Below are 27,489 nucleotides of genomic sequence, written 5' to 3'. Positions count from 1 at the left end.
TTTTAGTACTTGGACTATATTTTCCCAGAATAATAGAAATCATTTTAAAGTAGCTTATAGGCATGTAAATAAAATTTATGTTTTTATGCCTGCAAAACTGTAATTACATTTAACTTTTAGCAAACACACATGCATGCACACAAATTGAACTAATTAGGTGAAGTAGAAAAATACTCAAATGATATGGTTAATAGTACAAACTTTCAGTGAGTCTTATTTGTGGGCATGGAAGCTAGAGAATTATGTAGCAAATAGTTTAGAATTTCTATCTGCCTCGTGTAAAACAAGGGTAAGGTTAGGAAAGATGGACCAAGAAAAACATACAATTAAAACTTGATAGACAGACAATGCAGAAATTTAAATAACACTATAATAATATACCAACTGTGGGTTAGACATTGTGCCATCTATTCTTTTTAATCTTACTTAATTCTCAGTATGGTAAGGCCAGTACTATTCTTAATTGTGGATGAGAGTTTTATTACCTGTTCAAAGTCTCCTAGTCAGTGAGTGAGAGAGCCAGAATTTTAACTAAAGACTTCAAAGTTCATGCTCTTTTCATGGTTATTAATAATTCTAAATGGGTCTAATTTGATCACTTTAAAGAATCACAAATAAAGTGGATTTCTGATCTTGATCTCTATTTCTGCTCTTCATACTACTATGTATTAACTAATGTTTATGTAATAATCTGGTTTATTAGATAGAATATAAGTTTATGGAAAACAATGAAGAATCAGTGAAGAATAATGATTTTTAATTTGTAAAGTATATAACTAGCACATTAATTATTTCTGAGCATTCAGCATGTCTTAGTAAATCTATAAGTAAAGGTCATATGTCTGTCCTAAATACATTGATTTAAAAAGTCTAGAAAGAAAAATCAAAGGTATATGTTTTTAAGTCTTTGCTGCTTCTGGAAATTTTCTATGGTTTATATTGATGTTGTTATACAATTAAAATATTGTCTAGAACAGAGTATTGTCTTTGAAGTATGGATATTTTGAAAAATTCTGTTTATGAAATTTGGAAAATTATATTTTAGAGTATTTGGGAGGAGATAATAGGTTTATCATAAAGGTCAATAAAATCTTAATTTAATATATGTGTTGATTTTTTTAATGTAACACATAGTAAAATTAAATATTCTAAAAAGGAAGGAAATGTAGTAAAAATGAAATATGGTAGTAGGTTACATAAGTTGGATTATTTAAAGTCCTGGAAAGTTGTGTTCTTGTCAGATGTATAAGATTCTTTTCATACTCAGAGAGATTTTTCATTCAGCTATTATAAAAGGCTACCTATTTCATATTACTGAAGGGGAAAGGTTAGACATGTTTTCATAAATAAAATTAATGAAGGGATATAGTTGATGATGAATGTCTCCTGTAGTCTCTTTATTTGAGGATAGAGCTATACTTAAATTCTTGTGTTGAAGTCATTTTACCCCATCAAACTAGATACTCAAAAATCTAATAGGTGTGACATCAACAATTACTTCTTGCTAACAATTCTTGTAATTTAACCCCTTCAGGTGAATAGGCTGATTGATGAATTGCAGACAGCTATCAAAAGCAACAGAGGTCATCTCTCTAAGCTTGGCCCCCAATTACAGGCTGAGCAGGAGCAATTCTCCTCTTATGCCTACCAACACATTAAAAGCCTTCCAGCAAACACTCTGGTCCCAGGAGCTCAAGGTGGGTGTCATTCTGTGACTTTCTTTTCATTCAAGCAAAAAACAGTCTCTCCAGTTGAAGATGCTTGTAATATTGCAGTTCAACTTGAATTTCTCTTTATCTTGCTCTCAAAACTAGAGTTTGACTTACAAGTTGTAATATTACTATTCAGGTAATACTTAAAAGGAAATATTTAGATGTCCTTGAAACAGGAATTTATCAACTTTAACTAGTTTTTAACCATGAAAAGTAATATTAATGAAGAAATTAAACCAAGTGAATATTTGCATCCTTTTTCAAGAAACATATTTTTCAAAGGATAAAATGTATATTTCAGTTTTTAAAAATAATATATTTGGAGAAATGGCCAAGCTTAATAGTTGACAGACTGTGGCAATAGGAATTGAAGGTGAAAGGCCAGGTGACTGATTGATGTTCAAACTACATTTCCAAGGAAAAGGATCTGTATTGGATAAGTGTGACACATGTCTGAGTTCACTTTGTAAAATCAATACTCAAGAATATACTGGGGGGAAAAGGTGAATTGGTTATTTGTCAGGACAAGTGGCTAAATGTCCTAGACTTCTCTGCTATTGCAGCTTTAGAAGAGAAAAAGAATAACTCGTTGGATGAAGTGGTATAGGTACTGAGAGCTTAGGAAATTTAAGCACATCTGTATTCATAATAGAACACCCATAATAAGTTTGTCAGGCTAATATTGTTCTATAGTTTTGTAGCTCACATTTTAAGAAACTCTAGTAAAATTTGAATTTCTCGAAGTATGGTCCTTTTTCATTTAAAAAATGCTGTTATTTAAACTCTTCGTTTCCTTTTTATTTTTATGAGGATATGATAATGTTCAAAGTTAATTGAACTTTGATCATTCTTCATCTCTACAGTTCATCCTTCCTGATATTCAGTTTTATTTTCCAGATACTTGTTTCTTTTAATAATATTCCCATGTACACATTTTGAATGAGAATATCACCATTAAAATTGACCTTTTGGGGAATGTACTTCAATCTTAAACATGGCCGTTTATTTTTCATGGTCTTGTACTAGTCAAATCGATGCCAGTGGTTCCCAGAGTCCAGTAGCACTACTCTTCTCAGATTTGTGACTTGATTATGTACCTATTCTGAAATTTTGCAAAGTACTTGCTATTGATTAGGAGAGACACCAGGTGAGGGACTATAGTTTCCATAGTACCATTCAGCCCTACCTATCTGCATCAGCAACTATTAAACCAATTATAGTGAAACCTGAAAAAAAATTTCCCCTCACAAGTTAACTGCTTACTTCTGAAGAACTTCTATCATATTAGCATGTCAGTTTGATAGCAAAGATTTAACTTTAGAATCTGAGTTGTTATTCTCATCTATTACCCTTGGAGCATGCTTCAAACTTCTTTTCGTACCAGCAAATAAAAAGGAAGTTCATATATGCACAGGAACTATGTTGTATTTGTATGTATCTACAGTGCTATCTGATGCAGTAGCCACTAGCTACATGTGGCTATTAAGTTAAAATCAGTTATAATAAAAAACCCAATGCCTCCAGTAGTTTTCTGGGACTTTCCTAGTTTTAGTTCTGAAAACCCTACATCCACCAAACTGGGGTGGTTGATCTCTCTAGTCCTGTCTCTATAGCATTCACTTTCCCCTATTGCAGTCATCCTCTTGCTTTATGGTTTTTCCTCTGTGAAGTTCTCAGCAACATTTACTTCCATCTCCAATCCCCTCAGTTTTCTCCTTTGAAAGATCCAGATTCTCTTAGTCAATAAAATCCTCTTCCAAATCCCAAGAAATATGGACATCAGCCCCATCCTCAGGAGTTAGGACAGTGGTTTTCCGTCTAAACCAGGTATTAGAATTGTCTGGAAACTTTAAAAAATATATCATTTTTCTCACTCCCAGGGATTTTGAATTGGCTGGCTCTACCAGTTTGTGAGCACTGACTGTTAAATTCTCAGGGGTTTTGTGAGCCAGTTGTTAAGGATGGACATAATTAAAATCTTACATGAACTTATAATTAAATAGGTCATATTAAAAACCAAGTTAACAGGCCAGGTATGGTGGTTCATGTCTATAATCCCAGTTCCTTGGGAGGCAGAGATCAAGAGGATGGTGGTCAGAGGCCAGCTCTGACAAAAACTTAGTGAGATCCCATTTCAGTCAGTAAGTCAAGTGTGATGGTTCACAACTGTAATCCCAGCCACTGAGGAAGTATAGGTAGGAGGATTGTGGTCTGAGGCTAGCCTTGGGCAAACATGTATGACCCTATCCAAAAAAAAAAAAGCAACAAAATTCTTGGGGGGCATAGTCCAAATGGTAGAATGAATGACTAGCAAGTATCAGACCCTGAGTTGAAACTCCTGAACTATCAGAAAGAAAAAAGAAAAGCTAGTAAATACCCTTTACTTCCAACTTATTTTATTTTTTAAATGTATTACCATATTATTATTGTACTGGGGGTATATTGTGACATTTACAAAGTTCTTACAATATATCATAGTTGAATGTACCCCCTCCTTCATTCTCCTTTATCTCCTTCTCCCCCATTCCTGGAATAGTTTTGACAGGTCTCATTTTTTCTATGACATTTTACTCTTATTTGTTACCTTGAAGTTCTTAATGCTAATCCAATCTTTGTGTTGAGAGCACTGTGTAGCAATGTGCTATTGTGCATTTCTTCCTCACCTTATCTTCAGTGACGACTTGGGACACTGAGTATACCATAGGAAGTGGTAAGTGCTGTAGATGAGTGAAGGTTTTGGTGACTGTTTAGATGAGACATGCACCAGAATTGCCTGTTGTTTTGGAAATGAAGTTATTATGGAACATAGCTGCAATTCTGTGTCATTTTCAATGGCTGCTTTTAGGTACAGTAGTAGAGTTGAGTGTTTGAGGGGGAAATCGGTTGACTTGAAAAACCCTAAGATATTTATTCATTGGCTCTTTCCAGGAAAATTTGGCCCTTGGTCTAGACTTAAGTTTATGATGGGAACAAATTCCACAGTGCAAATTCAATTGAAAAAAAGACAAAAATTTCTGAACCTGTTAAATTTTGAAGAGCACAAAAATATTGAAGTCTTCTTCCAGTATAGAAAAATTTATATCTGAGGTAGCAAAGAAGTTGCTCATGTCATTAATTAGCAGGAAGAGTCCTATATCTATCTTCCATGTTTTAGTTTTACTTTTTTCTTATTAACCTGGATGAAAATATCAATCAACATTCAGAACGGCACTCATTTCTCAATTGTGACATAAAAGACTCAGCAAAAATCAATGAAAGCATTCTGTGGGAATCTCTTTACTATGTGGAATTTACAATAAGAGTAAGAAATATTTTGGTATTATTCTCAACTTATGTGCCATATGTTTTTATATCAGCAGGATGTGTAATTATCACTCCATCCCCAAGAAGGCTGTTGAACATTCACCAGAACATCTTCAGATGTGGTCCAGACATCTGTATTTTTATAAAGTTCCCGAGTGAGACTATTGTCAGTCAGGGCTGAGAATCATAGCAAGATTTTCTAAGCAACTTTTAATACAGTCTCTGTACTTTTGCATCAGGAAAGTAGGAAAGCTAGCATTGAAATAATTTATCCCAAAACTATGGAAAGGGAGAATTTTTTCCTCTGAAGAATAGCTAAAGTGAGCAATTTGTGTTTTTTATTTACTATTTTGCATTGTTCCTTTCCAAGATATATTTTCAGAAGGAAACTTAGAGAGGAAAGAAATACAAAGTCTTTGTGGCTGGAGTGGCTACGCCACTAGATGACTAGTGAAGTCATCTGGGTCTAAGGTGCTTAAACTCACAATCAGTTTAGGGTTTTTCTGATGAATATGTAACTGCCTATATCACATTTTGTAGGGCTGGTTTAAAATACTTGCTAACTTCAAACGCTTGAGAAAGTAGTGTCTGAAGATAAAGTAGGCATGAAATATATCCAAGTTACGGGAAAGGAAAGGAGAATGATAGAGCATCATCAACATCATAAAACCTAACATCTGTGAAGGTAGAGGATATACGGATGTGTACTGAAAGCTATTGAAAACTGAGGGGTGGGAGGTAAAAGGGAGAGCAATGAAAAGAGTTGAATGGACCAAAGTAAAGTAGACTCACAGCAGGGACACATTCAGATTCCCCTTGGAACATCAACTTAAATATTAATAACAAAAGATAGGACTGTAAAATAGGTACAGTGTATGGAGGGGATACTTGTGGAAAGGGGAGGGTAAATGAAGGAGATTAAGGTGAGGGTATATGGTGGATGAACTTCATATACTTATATGAAATAAAACAAAGAACCCTCTTGCAATTGCTTTACATGGGGTGGGGAGGGGCTAGAGGTAGACAGTGGGGGTGATCTAACCAATGTACAATATAAGCCTATTTGGAATTGTCACAATGAATTCCCCTCCTGTACAATGAATATAACCTAACTTAAAAAAAAAAAGAACTATATCCAAGTTAGGGCAATATAAAAGGATGTATTTGTGAGATGTAGAAATACCTATTCTGAATTTTATTCTATTTGAATGTTCTGATAATAGTGCTATTGTTTAAAAAAAATAAATAACCAGAACAAAATGGACCAGAGGTGTGGCTCAAGCAGTAGAGTGCCTGCTTCGCAACTTCCAAAGCCCTGAATTCAAACCCCAGTACCTCTAAAAAGCAAAAACAAAAGCAAAAAAAGTAGTGCTATTGTTTATTAGAAAATTATACAATAGTTAGTAACAGATTTTGTTCTTTAAAAAGAAAACCTTCTGGTTTTTGACTAACTTTTCACATAAGAAAATTATTAAATGAAAGGAGTTGTGGTCCCTGGTCTGTACTCTTAGTTGTTCGACATCACTTTTTAGTGCCAATCACCTTGAACTGTGGTAATAAGATCAAGGCATACAAGGAGATGCTTGGCATTTTTCAGACATCCATACCAAAGATTCCTGCAAATAGTACTGCTTTGATTTTGGAGCCCTTCCTTTTCTTCCTAAGATGGTCTAGGCAGAGGGTAAAGGAAACTTTGAATTTATCTTTCCCCTCTTGTCATTTCCCCTTTTTTCCCAGCAGCTCTAATGACATTAATCTCATGTTCACTTGAAAATGTTCTTGTTACCTGCATCATAAACTTTCTCAAACTAATTCAATAAAAATAGAATATGAGGAAATATTACAGAAATGAAAGCTTCATGATCTCTCCTCTGTCTGAATGTCTGTGTGAGATTTGTTCTTCCATTTCTTGTTTCTTTCTACAAGTTGGCTCTCTTTTTACTTCTTCAAATGGATATGGAGGAAAATTATGGTCCTTAGCCCTGGCCATCAGGTGTAAATGGTCATCGTTAACTCTGACTAGTGTTATTCGGTCTCTTGGTTCAAATCATGTAAGGAGAGAATCTGTTTGATTCAGTCCAAACTTGACTAAGAAGCCAATACAGATTCAATACCTTGTGGCCTGTGATTGGGGAAAGTTTAGGATCATGTGCTACATAAAGCTGCCCTTTTCAGGCCAGGGAGGAAAGTTGGTCATGAAAGGCCAAGGTTACTGACATGTTTCTCACATAAAATTAAATGAGCTATAACAACAATAATTTTAAAAATACCATGTGTATTATTCATGGTAATGCATTCTCCTCCATCTCCCCCCAACTCTATTGTTGGATAATGGATATTTGGACTGATGGAAAAGAAACTGAAATCTGTAGTTTTTTAAACTAGTTCCTATATCTGACATAGCCAGATACTAAAGACAAAATTACATTCACTTCAAAGAGAATGAGGAAAGCTTTTGGAGTGACAATAATTTTCTGTGTCTCAAAGACTGATTACACAGGTACACACAGATGTAAAAATTCATCAAGTTGAACACTTAAAATGATACTATTTTATCTGACACAAATTATACCTCAATAAGTTGATTGTAAACTAGCTAAGAGAGGTTCATTAAAGTCATGGGCTAGTGTTAGCAGAGCAATCAAAGAGGTAATAAAAGATTTTTATCATTAAAACTAGTGTCAAGTATAATTGCTCTGTTTCTACACAGCCATTTTCACCCTTGTGTGTCATTTCCATCTGCACTCATAGTCCCTATGTAGTCATAACCATAGTGCACACTTTTTCTTTTTGTATTCTGATACATTTTCTTGCCACCACATCATACCAACTTTTACATTGATGAGATTTCTTAATGTTTTTACCTGCAATGGTTACACACAATGTCTACTATAATCTGTGAAACCCTTTAGGAAACAGGTTTTGTGGAGCAATTTCTTACCATTTTAGACCTTCTCTTGCTCAATATTCCCTGTTGCTGCCACCACCCCCACCCAGCCTGTATGAGAATATCTGCTAATAGCCATGGCTCAGTGACTTCTGCCTTCCTAGTCCCGTTCTTCTGCCACTCCTCCTCCTCTTCATTCCCATGGAGATGCTGTCAGAAATGTTAGTGTTTCCCTAGGAGAGCATAGAAGAAAGGATTGATGGGAAAGGGTATTAGCAAATCTGTAGGGGATGGTGGGTGGAAAAACTAGTAGTAAGGTGGGTGAATGCAACAGAGGATTGATGAGCAAATGTGTGATGTGTGAGTAGGTGGGAAAAAGCATGGGGAACAAGAGGAAGGAGGATACAGGGTGTCCTTTTACTGGAATTAGTGCTTTTCACACACAATTGGTCAATGATTCTGTGTGGGTTGTCTTCCATTTGCTGCCAGTAGGGGCAAATCTAGCTTCTGTGCTGCCTAAAGTTTGTTAAATTTGGGAGTTGGGGCAGGGCAGAGGAAAGGGAAGATCTCTTTAGAATTAAGTATGAAAGTGCATATTTATTTAGAATGAGAGGGTAAATCATGGCAAATTAATGGTGCCTTAGAGGTTCAAGTTCTTCTGGACCCAAAACTATGCTTATTTTTGTATAATTAGAATAATATGACACCTATTAAATAGAAAACTAATATGTCAATCTTCTTAAATTTTTATACACTAACATCACTTTACCTTCACAGGCCTATTTGTATTTAGAAAATGGGTTAATTGGGTTGAAAGCAGAAAAGATGCCTTTATCAATAATTCCCTCCTGGCCTTTTCTGTGTTTTGAATACTTGAATGGGCTCTATCCATGGCACAAGAGCACCATGAAACTACTTGAAATTTGCATTCTATTTTGTGGTCATTTAAAAATATGACCCAACATTCATTTATATTAATAAGAAGTTTATTAAAGTAGTTAAGGCTCATCGTGTTAAGCAAAACAAATCAGGCTCAGAAAGACAAATATCACATTTTCTCTCATATGTGGAATCTAGACCTATATTAAACTGATACATATATATATATATACATATATTTATATATGTGTGTGTGATATATATATTAAACACACACACGTGCATATATATTTGTATATATATAAAATGAATGTAAATGTGGGGCTGTTTGGGAGGGGATGACCAGGAAGGAGGAGAGGGAAATAGAGTGATGGAAAGTGAATAATATCAAAGTACATGGTCTCTATGCATGAAGACATAGTGAAACCCACTAAGAACATGATTTTAAAAAATAGGAGGGAGTGGGCTGGGGAAAAGAAAGAACATAGAGAGGTATAACCTGATCCAAGTACAATATATGCATGTATGGAAATACAAAATAAAGTAAATAAATATTTAAATCTCCATAGAATAATCAAATGCCTAGAGGATCTGTAGAACTGTTTTCTATTATCTATAGAAGATTTTATGGGTGGCTTTCTTATTATTCTGTTTGCATATTATATTTTTATTTCTATTGTACACTCCTTGATCCTTGTCTTTTGTAATTTACATTTTCCCCAAATAATGTATTTATAATACCTGAACTGCTCTATTTCACCTGTTATTTGAGTGAACAATGGGATAATATTTAGGATATGCCTTAACAACAAGAAGTAAAATATGCAAACCCTGACCTTCCTTTGAAAAGGAATTGTGATGACAGTAGTAAAATGTCCAAGGTTATTGTGGTTTTTCAAGAACACTCACTAAAGGTTGGGCTAAATGTGATAGAGATAAACAATTTTCAGGTATAGATTTTTACCATAGTAGGCAATGTTACACCCCCCATTTTAAAGGTAAAGAGACTAGACACTATAAATGCCTTCGGACATCTCATGGGATAATTAGCAGTGGGCACTGAAACCCTCACCCACTCTTCTTCCCAGAGCTCTTTTTCCTGACAGGCATCTGCAGCCAGGTGTAAATTTTCATGTTCAGGAAGACACAATCTTCCTTTGGTAGATCTACTGAAGAGAAAAACAGCGTTTGTATCAAAATCAGGGAAGAGCAATTGGTCTGGGCATTAGCTCCCATGCAGTGCTTGTTGTAATGAGACAGGCTTTCCCTGTGCAATCCTGACATCCTAGAAGGTGCCCAGAGAATTGCCAGGTGGGCAGTCAGCAGGGAAAGTCCATGGGCCAGAGCTGTATTACTGTCCCAGCAGTTCCTCGACTAAATGTGACCACTGAACCTTACTGTTGCAGGCACACTGTCTCTCTCAGGGAGACTGTCCTTCTCCATAGTGGTTAATTTGTTTTTACCTCTCAATTAGCTTTTTCACAGAGTGTTTGATATGCTCAAGTTGCTGAGATTGCTTCCCTACATATGTCCCTGTCCCATGGCTCACCCACTGACATCTATGTTAGTCTGCCTCACTGTGAATATTTTCAGGCATAAATTCTCCATTTGAACATAAATATATGTAGATTTTCTAGAAAGTACAGAAAAAGCAGTAGGTTCTACCTACAGTTTGATGATGTTTTATAATTTTAAAAAAGGACCATCAAGATAAAAATATTTTACTATAAACAGTAAGTTTTTGTGTATGTTTTAGTCACTCAAGAGTATCCATTTGTATTAGGAGAAAATAATATTTGTAGGAATATTTCATATAAAAAGGGAACAAAATAGTATTAAAAACACACTCTATACAAAAGTAAAAATGTGATCTCCAAGGCTGGGAATTTGGGGAAATCTGATAATTTGGCTCCTCTTTCATCCTGTAATGTTAATCCCTCCTAATAAGATAGAATTTTGGGGTTCTGACTATGCTTTTCTCATCAACCCCCCTGGATATCCATTTAAAAACATATTGAGTCCTTTATTAACCAAGTTCTAGAATATAATTCATAACATTAAACCCAACTACTGACAGAACCCACATAACTGATATTTTAGTCTAAATTAAATATAATTTTCAGCACTAATTTAATGCAATGAAAGTGAAATTCTTGTTCTGTTTCTACTTGAGATATTCCCATTATAAAGGGCTTATTGAAATTACTTGGCTTAGGGCATGACAACTAAGCAAATTTACCTGCTATTATCATTGAGATAATTATGAACATTTTCATATACTGAACTTGTGAGAATTATGATTGGATAAAGAGAACATTTTTTAAAAACTACATACCTGTAAAAAAAATACTATAATAACACAATGAAATGTGATTGAAAATGCTTAAAGGAAGAGTCAGACCTATTGCTAGAGTAACTGTGAGGCCCATGGAGGCCTTTTGCCAGCACCTCCAACCTCCACCTCACACAGTCCTTCCTTTACTCTGACCCACAAGTCTTACTGCCATCCTTTCCTCACAACTTGCTCTTAAGGAAAACACATGCCGCTTATTATTTCAAAAAGATAGTAGTTTTCAAGCTTTTTTCTTAGACCAAATTTCTTTCTTGAAATCAGTTATATAAAACAGACAAAAGTAGGATCCACATTGTTTGAAGCCAGAATGGTGGCTGCCCCCACAGATGCACTCATCAGGTTTTATCTCCCACTGTTTCCTGACCATTTATCCTCCAGCTCTACCTCAGACTCTCTAAGGGATGCCAGAGAGCTGACATTGAAAATCATGTTTAAAGGTTCAGTAACTAATAATTCCTTCCTTCCTTCATTCCTTCATTCCTCCCTCCCTCTTCTCTCATCTCCCATCTCCCCACTCTGTCTTTGAATTCTGATTGGATAAAGTTTTTTTTCTCAAGGGTAATTAGCTTCTTGCATAACAAAAATATTTCTTTTTTTTATTACTCATTTAAAAAAAATTTTTATTTTATTCATATGTGCATACAATGTTTGGGTCATTTCTCCCCCCTTCCCCCACTCCCTCCCTTACACCCCCACGCCCTCCTTTACACACCCACCCCCTCCCTCTTCTCCCCTACCCCCTCGCTACCTGGCAGAAACTATTTTGCCCTTTTCTCTAATTTTGTTGAAGAGAGAGTATAAGCAATAATAGGAAGGAACAAGGGTTTTTGCTAGTTGACTCGCATTGATTTCCTGTGCATGTGTGTTACCTTCTAAGTTAATTCTTCTTGATCTAACCTTTTCTCTAGTTCCTGGTCCCCTTCTCCTATGGCCTAAGTTGCTTTAAAGTATCTGCTTTAGTTTCTCTGCGTTGAGGGCAACAAATGCTATCTAGTTTTTTAGGTGTCTTACCTATCCTCATACCTCCCTTGTGTGCTCTCACTTTATCATGTGATCAAAGTCCAATCTCCTTGTTGTGTTTGCCCTTGATCTAATGTCCACATCTGAGGGAGAACATATGATTTTTGATCTTTTGGACCAGGATAATCTCACTCAGAATGATATCCTCCAATTCCATCCATTTACCAGCAAATGATAACATTTCGTTCTTCTTCATGGCTGCATACAATTCCATTATGTATAAATACCACATTTTCTTAATCCATTTGTCGGTAGTGAGGCATCTTGGCTGTTTCCCTAACTTAGCTATTGTGAATAGTGCTGCAATAAACATGTGTGTGCAAGTGCCTCTGGAGTAACCTGTGTCACATTCTTTTGGGTATATCCCAAGAGTAGTATTGCTGGATCATATGGTAGATCAATGTTTAGCTTTTTAAGTAGCCTCCAAATTTTATTCCAGAGTGGTTGTACTAGTCTACATTCCCACCAGCAGTGTAAGAGGGTTCCTTTTTCCTCGCCATCAGCAAAATGCTGCTAATGATGGCTATTCTAACAGGGGTGAGGTGGAATCTTAGTGTGGTTTTAATTTGCATTTCCTTTATTGCTAGAGATGATGAGCATTTTTTCATGTGTTTTTTGGCCAGTTGAATTTCTTCTTTTGAGAAAGTTCTGTTTAGTTCACTTGCCCATTTCTTTATTGGTTCATTAATTTTGGGAGAATTTAGTTTTTTAAGTTTCCTATATATTCTGGTTATCAGTCCTTTGTCTGATGTGTGGCTGGCAAATATTTTCTCCCACTCTGTGGGTGTTCTCTTAGAGACCATTTCTTTTGTTGAGCAGAAGATTTTTAGTTTTATGAGGTCCCATTTATCTATGCTATCTCTTAGTTGCTGTGCTGCTGGGGTTCCATTGAGAAAGTTCTTACCCGTACCTATTAATTCCAGAATATTTCCTACTGTTTCTTGTACCAACTTTAGAGTTCTGGGTCTGATATTGAGATCCTTGATCCATTTTGAGTTAATATTGGTATAGGGTGATATACATGGATCTAGTTTCAGTTGTTTGCAGACTGCTAACCAGTATTCCCAGCAGTTTTTGTTGAAGAGGCTGTCTTTTCTCCATCGTATATTTTTAGCACCTTTGTCAAAGATAAGTTGGTTATAGTTGTGTGGCTTCATGTCTGGGTCCTCTATTCTGTTCCACTGGTCTTCATGTCTGTTTTTGTGCCAGTACCATGCTGTTTTTATTGTTATTGCTTTGTAATATAGTTTGAAGTTGGGTATCGTGATACCTCCAGCATTGTTCTTTTGACTGAGTATTGCCTTGGCTACTCATGGCCTCTTGTGTTTCCATATAAATTTCACGGTAGATTTTTCAGTCTCTTTAATGAATGTCATTGGAATTTTGATGGAAATTGCATTAAACATGTAGATTACTTTTGGGAGTATAGACATTTTTACTATGTTGATTCTACCAATCCATGAGCATTGGAGATCTCTCCACTTTCTACAGTCTTCCTCAATATCTTTCTTCAGAAGTTTATAGTTTCCCTTGTAGAGGTCATTCACATCCTTTGTTAGGTTTACACCTAGGTATTTGATTTTTTTTGAGGCTATTGTAAATGGGATTGTTTTCATATAGTCTTTTTCAGTTTGTTCATTATTAGTGTATAGAAATGCTAATGATTTTTCCATGTTGATTTTATATCCTGCTACTTTGCTATAGCTATTGATGGTGTCTAAGAGTTTTTGAGTAGAGTTTTTTGGGTCTTTAAGGTATAGGATCATATCATCCGCAAATAGGGATATTTTGACAGTTTCTTTACCTATTTGTTTTCCTTTTATTCCTTCTTCTTGCCTAATTGCTCTGGCTAGGAATTCCAGTACTATGTTGAATAGGAGTGGAGATAGTGGGCATCCTCGTCTGGTTCCTGATTTTAGAGGGAATGGTTTCAGTTTTTCTCCATTAAGTATAATGCTGGCTGTAGGTTTGTCATATATAGCTTTTATAATGTTGAGGTACTTTCCTTCTACTCCTAGTTTTCTTAGAGCTTTTATCATGAAATGGTGTTGGATCTTATCAAAGGGTTTTTCTGCATCTATTGAGATGATCATTGGTTTTTGTCTTTGCTTCTGTTAATGTGGTTTATTACGTCTATTGATTTTCATATGTTGAACCACCCCTGCATTCCTGGGATGAAGCCTACTTGGTCATGGTGAATGATCTTTTTGATGTGTTGTTGAATTTGGTTTGCCATTATTTTGTTGAGGATATTTGCATCAATGTTCATTAAGGAGATTGGCCTATAGTTTTCCTTTTTGGAGGTGTCTTTGCCTGGTTTTGGGATAAGTATAATACTGGCTTCATAAAATGTGTTTGGCAGTTTTCCTTCCCTTTCTATTTCATGGAACAGTTTAAGGAAGGTTGGTATCAGTTCTTCTTTAAAGGTCTGATAGAATTCAGCAGAGAATCCATCAGGTCCTGGACTTTTCTTTTTGGGGAGACTCTTGATTGCTGCTTCAATTTCATTTTGTGTTATAGATCTATTCAGGTGATTAATATCCTCTTGGTTCAGTTTTGGATGATCATATGTATCTAGAAATCTGTCCATTTCTTTAAGATTTTCAAATTTATTTGAATATAGGTTCTCGAAGTAGTCTCTGATGATTTCCTGGACTTCCATGGTGTTTGTTGTTATCTCCCCTTTTGCATTCCTGATTCTACTAATTTGGGTTTTTTCTCTCCTCATTTTAGTCAGGTTTTCCAGGGGTCTGTTGATCTTGTTTATTTTTTCAAAGAACCACCTTTTTGTTTCATTAATTCTTTGTATGGTTTTTTTGGTTTCTTTTTCATTGATTTCAGCTCTTATTTTTATTATTTCTCTCCTTCTATTTGTTTTGGGATTTGCTTGTTCTTTTTTTTCTAGGAGTTTGAGATGTATCATTAGGTCATTGATTTGGGATCTTTCAGTCTTTTTAATGTATGCACTCATGGCTATAAACTTTCCTCTTAGGACTGCCTTTGCTGTGTCCCATAGGTTCTGGTAGGTTGTGTTTTCATTGTCATTGTCTTTCAGGAACTTCTTAATTTCTTATTTCATCAATGACCCATTGTTCATTAAGCAATGAGTTATTCAGTTTCCAGCTGTTTGCATGTTTTTTGTCTTTATTTTTGTAGTTAAGTTCTAGTTTTATTGCATTGTGATCAGATAGAATACATGGTATAATTTCTATTTTCTTATATTTGCTGTGGCTTGCTTTGGGCCCTAGGATATGATCTATTTTGGAGAAGGTTCCATGGGTTGCTGAGAAGAATGTATATTGTGTAGAAGTTGGATGAAATGTTCTGTAGACATCAACTAGGTCCATTTAATCTATGGTATATTTTAGATCTAGGATTTCTTTATTGATTTTTTGTTTGGATGACCTATCTATTGATGATAATGGGGTGTTAAAGTCTCCCTCGACCACTGTGTTGGAGTTAATATATGCTTTTAGGTCCTTTAGGGTATTTGATGAAATTGGATGTGTTGACATTGGGTGCATATAGGTTAATAATTGTTATTTCCTTTTGGCCTTTTTCCCCTTTTATTAGTATGGAATGTCCTTCTTTATCTCATTAGATCAATGTAGGTTTGAAGTCTACTTTGTCAGAAATAAGTATTGCTACTCCTGCCTGTTTTCGGGGGCCATTGGCTTGGTAAATCTTCTTCCAGCCTTTCATCCTAAGCCTATGCTTATTTCTGTCAGTGAGATGGGTCTCTTGTAAGCAACAAATTGTTGGATTTTCCTTTTTAATCCAGTTCATCAAACGGTGCCTTTTGATGGGTGAATTAAGTCCATTAACATTAAGTGTTAGTACTGATAGGTATGTGGTGATTCCTGTCATTTAGTTGTCTTAGTTGTTTGAAGGTTTGATTGTGTGTACCTAAGTTGAGGTTACTCACTACTTTCTTGCTTTTTCTTTTCCTGTAGTTTGGTGCTGCCTGTCCTTTCATGGTTCTGTTGGGTTTCATTTTCTGTGTGCAGAATCCCTTGAAGAATCTTTCGTAGTGGTCGCTTTGTGGTCACATATTATTTTAGTTTCTGCTTATTATAGAAGACTTTTATTCCTCCATCTATTTTGAATGATAGTTTTGCTTGGTAGAGTATCCTAGGGTTGATGTTATTTTCATTCATTGCCCAAAAGATCTCATCCCAAGCTCTTCTTGCTTTTAATGTTTCTGTTGAGAAGTCTGCTGTGATTTTGATGGGTTTACCTTTCTATGTTATTTGTTTTTTCTCTCTCACAGCCTTCAATATTCTTTCTCAGGTCTCTGTATTTGTTGTTCTAATGATAATATGCCATGGGGTAGATCTATTTTTGTCTGGTCTGTTTGGTGTTCTGGAGGCCTCTTGCTTCTTCTGTATGGGAATAGATTTCTCTAGATTTGGGAAATTTTCTGTTATTATTTTGTTGAGTATATTACATATTCCTTTTGCTTGCACCTCTTCTCCTCCTTCAATGTCCATGATTCTCAAGTTTGGTCTTTTGATGGAGTCGGTGAGTTCTTGCATTTTCTTTTCACAGATCTTGAGTTGTTTAACTAATAGTTCTTTGGTTTTTCCTTTAATTACCAATTCATCTTCGAGTTCTGAGATTCTGTCTTCTGTTTGTTCTTTTCTACTGGATTGGCCTTCCATTTTGTTTTGCAATTCTGTTTTGTTCTTTTTTCTGAGGTTTTCCATATCCTGAGTCGTTTCCTCTTTAATGTCTATTTTCATCCTGAGTTCATTTATCTCTTTATTAATCATGTTCTTTGTTTCATTTTGCTGTTTGTATAATGCTTCTATGGTTTCTTTTATTTCTTCTTGCACTTTTTCAAATTCTCTATTTTTGTTGTCTTGGAATTTCTTAAGTGTCTCCTGTTCATTTTGGTTGACCATATCCAGTATCATCTTTATAAAATTCTCATTGATTACCTGTAGTATTTGTTCTTTTAGATTGTTCTTGTGGTCTTCATTGGGTTCTTTGGCATAGTTTATCTTCATTTTGTTGGAGTCTGGATCTGAGTATCTGTTTTCTTCATTTCCCTCTGGTTCCTGTACTAATTTTTTGCTATGGGGAAACTGGTTTCCCTGTTTTTTCTGTCTTCCTGTCATTGCCCTTAGTGTTGTTATTGTCCCTAGACTGTGTGCAATTAGATATTTTCTAGCTTGTGATAATAACAATGGTGATATTTAGAATGGAAGGGTGAGAGGAGAGGGAAAGCAAAGAAGTTAAAGAAAGAGGGAAAAACAAGTGAACAAACAAAAAAAAACCAAAACAAACAAACAAACAAAAATTTCAAAGATATAAACAGGAAGAGATAGTGTACTAATCAACAGTAAGTGGAACAGGCATTAGAGAGACAGAGAGAGGATTGAGAAATAAATTAATTAATTAAAATTTAAAAATTTTAAAAATTAAAAATTAAAAAATTAAAAAATCTCCAAGTTCAAATGCAATAAAGTTTCAGTCTTAATAATTTTGGTGTTCGTCCTTCAGCCTGCAGTCCTGGAGATGGTGACTCAGAAGTAGTTCTGTCGTTGTCTCATCAAAGGGGAAAAAACCAAAGCAAACAAAGCAAAACAAAAAACACCACAAAGTGTCCCAAGTCTAAATGCAATACAGTTTCAGAAGGTTTTTCAGCATGCAGGTGTAGTTCAGTTGTCTCACCAAAGGTAGGGAGAAAAAAAAGAGTCTGGAGACAGTTCTGTGAATGGTATCTGCGGCTCTGGCTCACCTGCCTGCTGCTGTCAGCCTGCTGTTGCTGGAGACATTATTTATGCAGATCTCAGGAGTGAGCTTAGCACTCACCTGGCCCTGCAGGCTTTGTTTACTCAGAGTTCTCCTAGGTGAGACTGCCACTGCTATAAGCTTTCCCCTTTCCAAGCATACTGGGGAGGTGACACTGCACCAGCTTTCTCAAGCCTGTGTGTTTATTTATAGCTCAAGTGGGAAGTGGTCTTTCCCCCCTCTCCTGTGGAGTTTTCCTCCTACCACCACTTTTCCAAGCTTTCCCACTCCTGGTTGCTGGGCGTGTGACGCTGCTCCTGCCTTCTCCAGCCAGCTTGTTGTGAGGGATTCCCCGCCTCCTCCTGCTGGGCACTCAGGGTGCCCCGCCCTCTTTGCTGCTTGTCTATTTTGTTGTTATTGCTTATTATTCAGGTTTTTTTTCTCTTTTTTCCCTGGGTGGGGTGTCAGTCTGTCCAGGGGGCTGTGCTGATCTGGCCCAGGATTGTCTGTGGGAGTACCGTGTGCTGCTTAGCTCACCTCGTGGTCCGCGTCTTCCCAAGCCATCTGGGCGCTGCCATCTGGCGGAGGCGCGGGAGCCCTCCTGGTTTCTCCGTTCAATGTGAAGTGAGATGCTCTGCTCAGGCTGGAGGTGTGGAGGGGTCAAAGTTTTGCCTCTTCTCAGTGGTTTTTTCTGTAAGGTGTATCTCCAGCATCTCTCCAAGATTTTACTTTAGAAGGCATGCTTTCTGCTTCCTCCCTCTCGTGGCCATCTTGGAATCTCCTCTATTATAACAAAAATATTTAAATTTTCATATTTTTTGAGAAAGGTAAAAGCTCTGTTGCAAATACTGTTCTGCGCTTAAAATTTTTTCACATTAAGTTTCACACATATTAGAGTCACTAATGGTGATTTAAGAGTAAACTTTGATCTGTAATTGAAAGACCATAGGACTTGATTTCTCAAGATCTCCTTGTGAACAACTCTGCCTTGGGGAAGTTGCTTAATCTCCTGAGACTCATTTGTGCTATCCAGTTGCTGTGAATATTGAGTTCATGCATGTGCCAGTGCGTCCTTCACTCTGAACTACCTTGCATGTGTGGTGGTTGTTGCCCCACACTGCCCAGATCACCTCTTTAGGACTGAGATGCCCAAAGCCCAGCACCGCAACTCCATTCTTCCTGGACAGTTGCCTTCAATGTAAAGGAATTTCTTATCTGCTAAGAGTATTAGGGCCTCCATCCTGAGGACAGCCTATGTCCAACATTCAGTTGGTGATCCAAAGCAAAAGCATGGCTCTTTTGCCTGAATTCTGAACAGATCTAAAGGACCACTCCAGCTCAGAAGCTGTCACTAGAGACCTCTGTTACAACTGCAGAACAGTTTACCTCCCCCTACCCACTCTGCTTCCCTCCATTACCAGTGTTATTCCCAAAGGCTACCCAGTAAATTCCTGCAGGCAAATCTTCCTTTTCCAGAGGTCCCCAGTCCAAGACATGTAAATTTATTTTATTTCAATAGCTTTAATTGTATTCACCTAAAATATGCCAGGTAATGTTGTGAGGCTATTTTATGTTCATTTTCTGCACTATACTTCTATTAGTAAATCCTGTTATTATACAGCTTCCCAACTTTTGTCTGCACACTGCAGTGTCATTTTTCTATTATTGCCTCTTGACAGCATTGCATCCTGAAGCATTTTGAAGCTTAGGCATTTGGCCTTCTGCTCACGCGCTGGAGCGCTTCCTGGGTGGTCTTCCTAGTGGTTGTGGACTTTGGGAACCTGCTGTTCCCCCACAGCTAGCTCTTAACCAGACTTACAGCATTAAAGGCCAGATAATGGTGCTGAATAAGGCATTATACAGCCCTTAAATAGATGTCATAAGTGATTCCAGGCAAACTCATCAAAGAACTGTATTGGCTCAGAACTACCTATTCAAGTCAGCTTTCCCTATATAGTTTAAGCTTTAGTCACTGGCTCTATGAAGTGTTTGCAGTAAATAAAATTATTTTTGTACTCTGTTGACATATTTACACCTTTACAAAAATTGCATATGCACAGTTATACTTAAGTGGGCTAATTTGTTTCCATAGATGCAGAAATCGTGTTTCAATAATATTAGCCTAGCTACAAATTTTATTTCCCAACCTCCCTCACTAATAAACATAAGCAAATACCCTGGAATGAACAACAAAAAAATTGAGCATTCTTACCATGTCCGTTGAGTATTCTTTAGTTTGACCCACTGTCATTTACTCTTCAGATTTCTTTTGCCACTACAATTTATTCCCAATTCAGGCACCATGATGATCCCTTAAAAATGTAAGTCAGATCCTCTTACTGCTCTGCTCCAAACCCTCTTATGATTCCTTATTCCACTCTCTACTCTTTATCTCTCTGATTTCATGTTCATTCACTTTTCTTCCCTATATCACTCTGCTTCAGTTACACTAGCTTCTTTTCAGTTCTTGAAACACACTAGACACATTCCTACCTAGTTTCTTTACTCTTGTAGTTTCCTCTGCCAGCAATGGTCTTCCAATTCTCTGCTTGGCTAGCTCTCTTTCTTCCAGATCTTTGCTCAAATAGCTCTTCTCTTTAAGGTCTATCCTGATCATTCATTTCATATGGTGACTGCCTTGCCTATCCTATATCTTGACCCCAGTCTTATATCTCCTGTCTGACTCTATTTTTCTTCTTTACACACCACTTCTTCTTATGCATTCAGAGCTTCATTTACCATGAAGCTCATGATACTTAAGTTCCAGGGCTCCTTCCCTTGTTAGGTCCCTTCCAAAAAACTTAGAGGGCCCTATTCCTCAAATGGGTGTTTTCATGGCCACATATTCCTATGAAATTTGTAAACATAATATATTTTAAGTATAATTGGTTAAGGCCACTATCCTATCTCTTTCCAATCCAGTTTCCTCTTTTTTTTTTTTTTCATATTCTCTTGCACCTGGTTGTGTTGAAGTGTCTGTAGGCATTTTCAAGCTATAGTTAAAGGAAAATTGATTGGGCTGTGTTAGTCAGCCTTCTGTCACTATGACAAAATGCCTGAGACAGTGAACTTATAACAAGGCTTATTTTGGCTCACAATTTTGCGGGGTTCCAATCCATGATCAATTGGCCCCATTGTTTTGAGTCTGTGGCAAGGTGGTGTATCATAACAGGAGAGGATAGTGGAGCAAAAGTGCTGACATCATGAGCCAAGGTGCAAAGAGAATAAGGAAGGAGCTAGGACTCCAGAGCCCCATTCAAGGACACACCACCAGTGGCCTAAGGACCTCCACTAAGCTACAGTCTCAACAGTTCCACAACCTCCCAGTAATACCACACTGGGGACCAAGACTTTAACACGTGGGTATTTAGGGAATATTCAAGATCTAAACTGTGGCATGGGGATTCGTTTAATTTGGGCACAATGAAATGTATTAGTACTTTGCATTACTTCTCTATATAGTACAGTTAGTGCTAGCCATTTTGGTGTGGGAAGAGCTTCCGGAAAAATAGTTATTGATTATTGGCCATATAGGGTATTGCTTTTTGACTGTGTACAAGAGCACCTGGTAGCAAAAGTATGTGGATGGATGGTGAAGGATGAAATTAACATAGTCAAGTAATTTGTAGAAAATTCTTCCATATTTTGTCATTTATATTAAGGAAACCTGATCAAAGTTTCCTCCTGGAAAAAACTCCAAAATTTTCTAATCAATAATAAAAAGGTTTTTTGATTAACTATACTAGAGAAAAGACAAAATCATCTTTTTTTTTTTTACAGAAAATGTTTTAGAATTAGCATATGAGGATATAATCAAAGATAACACAATAAAAAAACCTTGGAGAGTTAATGAAAATATTTTGTAATTTTATCAAGTTTTTAATGTTTTTTGCTGTATGTGAGCTTTTTAAGATGGTTAAGTTGTGATTTTTTTCTTATTATGAAAAAAATCGAGTTTTGCATTCTTGTGTGAATTTTGGCCTCACAAGATCCAGGTGAACCCTTCATAGACTATATGATTTGCTTTTTTGTTCTGTTTATTCATTGTTCATCCCTCTAATCCAGCAGAGGTTGATCACTTCAACAGCACAAATTTTAATTTACTGTTGTGTTTTAAGCACCGGAATAGTCCTTGACACATGATTGGCACTCAATAAATATTTCTTGAATGAATGGACTAATTTACAACATTACAATGAACCACTGGTGTCAACCTAATTTAATTCTGTTGAAGAAAAGTCAATATCGATGTGAAGGACAGTAAAAAAAAAAAAAAATACTGTATGGCATGGAAAACACTCCCCAAATCTCTGTCTTTTGCCTAACTAGAGTCCTAGGAATAAATTCTTATTCCTAGATATTTCTTCAGTAGTCGTTAGCTATCATGTTTTTCAAGAGGATCTGGATCATTAAGTTTTAGATTCTGTTACTTTAGTTCCTGGGCCCCATTGCTAGCCCCAGCTGGCTCTTTGCATCATCTTACTCCAGAGGTGAGAATTTAATTTTAGAGCCGTAGGAAGGTGAGGCCACACAGAGAAGCTACTGGGAAGCCATCACAGTAGTTGGTTTTCCTTAGCCAATCATCAGGCAGTAGGAAAGCAAGGGTAGACTTATTTTTTAAATTTTCTATACCTAGTCATTTATAGAAACTTTCTGTTTTGAGAGCTATCTGTTTAAACATTGCATGTTAGGAATAAAAATACTCCTCATAAAAAAGGACAGATATATGTTACAGGACTTGCATTGTTGAACAGGCATATTACTACAAGCTTAAAAACCAGAGCCATGCCTAAGAAAAACAGAACCTCATAGACTTTTGTTTGGAAAGGTTTCATTTTTGTAGATAAATAGCAAAAACACACTAAACATCTAAATTTTCATTTTTTATGTCCTTAGAGAATTTTTGAAAGTCATAGCTAATTTTTTGTTTTCTTGATTTTTCTTTTCTGAGAACATGTTTCTGGACATAGAAAGGAAGACTTATTTTCATGGTGAACAAAGCAGTGAGCTCATGAAGGTGTTAGGTGCTGACCAAGTCCTCTGCTTTCTCAGTTTGGCAGCCCTCACGCTGCTATTTTCTAGAACGTAATTTGCTGCACTCTGACTCCACGTATTGCAAGTCTCAACAAAGGAACATCAATACATTTTACTTTTGAGCTTTTGTCAACACTAACATCATAGAATGTATGCCGCTGGAGTTGTGACCTTCATTGTTACTTTTCTCTCTGTTTAAGAGTTGTGTTCCATCTGAGGGCCCTGAAGAAATTTTTAGGACAGTAAGATTCTCTTCCCAGGATTCTTTATAGCCTATAAGTTTGCAAGCAACAGTTGGGTTTATAAGGTACTTTGCAAAAGTAGGAAGAGTTCCTGCTCAGAATTATATCTTAACTCAGAAATGTAGTTGTGAAAAGTCCCTATTAGGAAAAGACACTGCCAGGAGTGGAATACTAATAAAAAGACTGAATGCTAACCCATCAGTAGTTCAAGAACAGTATCAAGAGGAATGACACCTACAATCCTTAACATCATTACTCTTATTTTTTTTTTTTCCTTTTTGCCTAAAGGCTGAAGAAATGCTCTTGAAATATTATTTCCCAAACCAGGCTAAAGCTACTTATATAAATTTTTTACTGTCTCAAAAGTATAAAAGACAGTTTTCTTCATCTTAAAAGTACATGAAATGGCTACACCAGTGCGATGGGCATATCAGAAAGGGAAGAAAAGAACTTTTGAGGAAAAAAATGAAAAGCACAGATTTAAATTATTCATTAGGCCTCCCTCTGGCCTGCTTCCTTTTTTGCCTAGTGAATGGCACACCCTGCGTGGATCCTCCATGTGGTCAGAGGGGTAGTGTTCACTCTTGTGGAGCCATCCTGTTGGGACTGGTTTATTCGGATCCTTTTGACCAGAACGTTTGTTGCTTTTTTTTTTTTTTTCTCTCAGCGAGTGTTGCATAATGCAAGGTTATGAATTTTACCTCTGTTCTCAACAACTTGTTGAATATATGCACTTAAAATGGATAACTTTCTTAATACTATTATGCTATAAATCTGTCAGGTTGAATTTACTTTTGGTGAACCAAAAGATGAACTGAACACAGATATATGGACATATTTTAAATATAAATCAAACATTCCACAGAAACATTCCAAACATTTGGTTTTCAAGAGGTCTACATTAAGTTAGTTAATTGGCTGCTAGCTGACCTTTCATTGACACTCTATTTAAACATCTGCTGTGGTCAGTGATTCTTCCTACAATGTCTAAGTTTTCTTCTATTTTAAGATTGTAGAGAGTGCAAATCAGATTAGACGTTGAAACCAAAGGGAGAAACAGGGGCTTTGCTTTTTTACTATTGTTTACTTGCATGTGTTCATACAGTTGGTTCTTGGTTTGTACTAACTGTAAACATATATAAAGCTGCCTTTCATATATGTTTGGATGAATATATACATCTGTGTCATGTATTTATTTTAAGTTTTCAATGTGCTTTTATTTTTCAGGTATTTGAAAATGGAAAAGTCACTGGAGAGACCTCTATTTATATCAGTAAAAAAGATTTAAGGTCTAATAAACCAACTCAATCTGGTGATATGATGCAAAGAGTGAGTTTATTGCTTATTCCTGACTATAAGTGTTTTCTGTTACTTATAGCTATTTTAAACAATTATATCTTAAGGTGTTCACAAAAGAGCAATCATTTGCTGATCTGTAAACTGCACTTCAGTTGAGTATTAGCTCCTGGGCCCTTACCTAATAGCATCTTAACCTTCATTGTGCTTGTATTTGAAAATCTGTCTACACTGGCCCTAGTTTTGATACATCAGGATTGCTTTCTTTTTTCACACTTTAAAGGAAATGACATGATATTTAGTGGAGAATATGCTCTGGGTCTAGAACATTCCTAAACCCTAAGTGACTAGAACTAGCTGTGGTCTTCTGCCATGCTTGTTGTGAATCAGTCCAGCTGGTTTATCTTAGGCACTCTTACCTTTGCCTATTTTCCAGACAATTGGGATATTTCTCAGGCAGAACCAACATGCTCAGGGTCTTTATTTTGGGCCTTTGTCTTGCATAAAAGGCCATCGAACACCCTGTTGTTTACAAATTGGGGTTATGCGCCCGAGTGCACACCAGTATTTTGGGCTCTGTTGCCTTGCCTTTGTTCAGAAGCTTGCTCATTTTTTTACCCCCCTTTGGTTTAGCACCCCAGAATTATGTCTCCCTGGTGGTATCCATTACCTGGCTTTTATAACCCGTCACAAAAATTGCATATGAATTGAGAGACTCTCATTGGATCATTAGCATAGATAAGGAAATGCTATCTTGATTGATTAGAGAAAGATCCCAGCCTTGGCTGGTTTCTTTTTACCATCAAATCCCTGAGTATATAAATCACCATGATACAAAGGCCCTCTTAGAATTTTCTACTGTCTCCCCACCTTTTCACACGAGAATATTAGACTTGTTAATAAATACTAAAATTGAAGATGCCATTTATATTATCTTACACAGGAAACTGTTATTCTATAGAAAGTCTTTGTATTGACTTATGGCACACTGAAATTGTGCTTTTCTGATATTTCCAAGTAAATCTGGGGGAAACTTTAATTAGGGAGATTACAAAGCTCTTCGTTAGAGAGAACACTTGTGGCACCGAGGCCTCACTATTCCCTTGTGTGGACACTTGTCTCAATCACTAGCCTAAGATGTTTCATACTCTTCTCAAATCCCTGAACAAATTCTTATCCTATAAGGGCCTGGTGATGATAGCTTTAAAGATAAATGGGTGGAGATTATCACAATTTTTGGTTTCCATAGCCCTGCCCTAACCAATGACCTAAAGATGAAAGGCACTGAGGCCCTTACCTCCTGTAGGCTGTTGAATGCTCATCTTTGAACACCTAAAATGCAGTCTGTCACCAAGTTGAGAAAATAGAGATTGCGATGCAACTCCTGTGAAAGTGAATTTGGTTAAGTGGTCAGATGCTCACATCCCATATCTACCACACATCCCTGTTCTTTGCACATACATTTCTTCCCAGGATCAGGCCTTAAATTGTTTGTATCTTTCCCCTTTACAAAAAGGTGGTGCTTGAAAGCAAAATCCCTGTGATTTAAAAAATGATCAGCATTATATGTTTTCTGAAATAATAGCAAAGCAACAAAACTAAGCTCAAAGGTTGAAAGCACACAGAAATAAATATAGGGGTTTGGAAACACAATCTATAGATTTCAAAATATGTTTGCAGTTCCAGTGCTGAAAACAAAATAATACAGATTTTGCTATTGCCTTTGCCTATTATATAGCTAAAGAGGATAGAAATCAATTTTAATTTTTAAAATTTGGCTCTGCTGGATATGAAGTATTAACTTTAATGAAATGAAGAAAAACGTGTCATCATTTCTAGCCCTTTGGATGTTCATGACTAAAAATCTGGTTCATATACAGTCAATGAAAGCATTGAAGTTGGAAATACTGTTATTTATCTTTAATTAGGACAAAGCCTAATTCTTAAGCATTCTCTAATCAAAGAAATTATTGTACTTAGTCAAGAGTTTATAGCCAACTAGTGAGACACCTGAGACATATGGAAAGCTACAACTTTCTTTGCCTTTGAGTCTCAGCATTTAGCACTTTTCAATATATCTTCAGTGGAGATTAATAAAAGGATCAAATAAATAAATAAATAGACAAGACCATAACTGTATCACTATATCCACATCCCTGCAGGGATTCAGAGTAATAAGAAATTGAGACACAAGAACTGACAAGGGAGAGATGAGAAGAAAACCTGTGACAGAAGGCGGGGAGAAAACCAGAGTGATGGATAGGGTAGGGTGTGGAGCAGGAAAGAGCAGAGGCTGGAACTCTGAAACAAAGGTGATGGATAATAACAAAAAGATGTCTGTTTCAACTGGCATATGTAGTACAGCTCAGTTAGATTTACTTTAGATTTGAAGAGAGCCTAAAATGAGAACTATCTTGGTAACTCAGAGTTTCTAAATTTAAGATAGACTCAGGCACTGAAAATGCTATTATTTATAATATTAAATGACAAGCATTTCATACTTTACACTTCAATGATGTGTTATTCACAACTTGTAAACAACCATTACGAAAGATGTTCATAGGCTTTTGCAGGGCTTACAATTAAAATGCTTCCAGAAAGAGTTCTAAATAAGTCAACTTAGCCTCAGTCTTGTTTATTTTTGCAGTCTCATAAGGGGTGAATTGTTCTACCATTAAGTTATCTGATGCTAGTTCAGGACAGAGAAACTGCCTGTTGTAAAACTTTAATCTGACTGGAAGGCCCTAACAAAATGTGTAGCTCCGACAAGAACAGCATACAGCATAACCCTTATCAAAAAGAACCGTTACCATGTGTAGCAGCTAAATGCTCTTTCTGTGAGACTGTCACATCTGCTTTCAGTCCCGGTGCCAAAGGGTCAGAGCTCAATCACAAGCCTGTGGCACCCCCTGCTGGTTAAAAGCCCATGCTCATTTTGTTACTTTACACTGAGCTAAACATTGCCGTCATTTCACACTTCTTTTAACATTCTATATGAATTTAATTATCATTTGTTTGGACTTCATT

At 36.4% G+C, this 27,489-nt stretch overlaps 1 protein-coding gene across 1 annotated transcript in view; it reads left to right on the top strand.

The window, feature by feature from the left end:
* LOC109674440 (doublecortin domain-containing protein 1) overlaps window positions 1-27,489 on the top strand; it is a 248,901-nt gene that overhangs the window by 167,302 nt on the left and 54,110 nt on the right. Inside the window, 2 exon segments of the mRNA XM_074043394.1 lie at window positions 1,535-1,697; window positions 24,394-24,495. The gene's annotated coding sequence lies outside the window, so the exon portion shown is untranslated.

Source organism: Castor canadensis, chromosome 1 (genome assembly GCF_047511655.1).
Source record: "Castor canadensis chromosome 1, mCasCan1.hap1v2, whole genome shotgun sequence".
Classification (NCBI taxonomy): domain Eukaryota; kingdom Metazoa; phylum Chordata; class Mammalia; order Rodentia; family Castoridae; genus Castor; species Castor canadensis.
Note: the sequence above shows the minus strand (reverse complement) of the source record. Positions and strands in the feature narration are given on the sequence as shown.